The sequence below is a fragment of the Bombina bombina genome, unplaced genomic scaffold (assembly GCF_027579735.1).
Source record: "Bombina bombina isolate aBomBom1 unplaced genomic scaffold, aBomBom1.pri scaffold_1007, whole genome shotgun sequence".
In the NCBI taxonomy this organism is placed as follows: Eukaryota; Metazoa; Chordata; class Amphibia; order Anura; family Bombinatoridae; genus Bombina; species Bombina bombina.
In genome coordinates this window covers 15,454-17,521 of record NW_026512136.1, presented here as the reverse complement: position 1 = coordinate 17,521, position 2,068 = coordinate 15,454, and positions in this window count along the sequence as shown.

The window sequence follows — 2,068 nt, the reverse complement described above, 5'->3', positions numbered from 1 at the left end:
GATGCTCAAAGGATTTTAGACAAACATCTTCCTTGTTTGTTGTTTTATTCCGGGAAAAAGGAGAGGTCAAAAAGCAACTTCTACCTCTCTCTCTTTTTGGATTAAAAGCATCATCAGATTGGCTTACGAGACTGCCGGACGGCAGCCTCCCGAAAGAATCACAGCTCATTCCACTAGGGCTGTGGCTTCCACATGGGCCTTCAAGAACGAGGCTTCTGTTGATCAGATATGTAGGGCAGCGACTTGGTCTTCACTGCACACTTTTACCAAATTTTACAAGTTTGATACTTTTGCTTCTTCTGAGGCTATTTTTGGGAGAAAGGTTTTGCAAGCCGTGGTGCCTTCCATTTAGGTGACCTGATTTGCTCCCTCCCTTCATCCGTGTCCTAAAGCTTTGGTATTGGTTCCCACAAGTAAGGATGACGCCGTGGACCGGACACACCTATGTTGGAGAAAACAGAATTTATGTTTACCTGATAAATTACTTTCTCCAACGGTGTGTCCGGTCCACGGCCCGCCCTGGTTTTTTTTTTTTTTAATCAGGTCTGATAATTTATTTTCTTTAACTACAGTCACCACGGTACCATATTGTTTCTCCTATGCTAATATTCCTCCTTAACGTCGGTCGAATGACTGGGGTAGGCGGAGCCTAGGAGGGATCATGTGACCAGCTTTGCTGGGCTCTTTGCCATTTCCTGTTGGGGAAGAGAATATCCCACAAGTAAGGATGACGCCGTGGACCGGACACACCGTTGGAGAAAGTAATTTATCAGGTAAACATAAATTCTGTTTTTTTGTGGGCACTCAGTTTATGTGAATTTAGGACAAACGTTTTTGTGTCTGGGAGTAACGTTTTCTGTTTTATGGGACATTTGCTTGAGGGTTCTTTGGGGTTGTTTATAACCCACATGGCTTTAAACCCCATATTATCGCTTCCTAAGGGCAGGTAGGGCCACAGCAGAGCTGTGGCAAGGTGCTTTAGGGTGTTTTAACCAGTTTTAGACAATTATCAATAAGTTTTTTTCATTTGAGGGTCTATTGCTTTTTTTAATTGTGGTGCAATCCTTTTAAAGCTTAGTGGGTACACTGTTAAAATTTATGAATTTTTGAAGCAATTTTAACCTGTTTTGCAGTTTGTGTATGCCTTTTTTTTCTCTTAAAGGTACAGTACCGTTTTTGCAAATTGTTTTTTTTTTTTTTTTTTCATTAAAGTGTTTTCCAAGCTTGCTTGCTTCATTACTAGCCTGTTAAACATGTCTGACACTGTGGAAACTCATTGTTAAATTTGTTAAGAAGTCATTGTGGAACCCCCTCTAAGAATGTGTCCCAATTGTACTGATATGTCTATAAATTGCAAACAGCATATTTTGACTTATAAGAATTTGGCATTAAATGATTCTCAGACAGAAGGAAATCAGGTTTCACCATCTAGTTCTCCCCAAGTGTCACAACCAGTTACGCCCGCACAAGCGACCCCAAGTACTTCTAGTGCGTCTATTTCTTTCACCCTGCAAGATATGGCTTCAGTTATGAATACTACCCTCACAGAGGTTTTATCTAAGCAGCCTGGGTTGCAAGGGAAGCGCAGTAGCTCTGGGTTAAGAACAAATGCTGAGCCTTCTGACGCTTTAGTAGCCGTATCCGATATTCCCTCACAATGTTCCGAGGTTAGGGATGAGGGATTTGCTGTCTGAGGGAGAGATTTCTGATTCAGGAAAGATGCTCCCTCAGACAGATTCAGATATGACGGCATTTAAATTTAAGCTAGAGCACCTCAGTTTATTGCTCAGGGAGGTTTTAGCTACTCTGGATGATTGTGACCCTATTGTTGTTCCAGAGAAATTGTGTAAAATGGACAAATATTTAGAGGTTCCTGTTTACACTGATGTTTTTCCAGTCCCTAAGAGGATTTCGGACATTGTTACTAAGGAGTGGGATAGACCAGGTATTCCGTTCGCTTCTCCTCCTGTTAAGAAAATGTTCCCCATTTCTGACACCATAAAGGACTCATGGCAGGCGGTCCCTAAGGCGGAGGGAGCTATTTCTACTCTGGCTAAGCGTACAACTA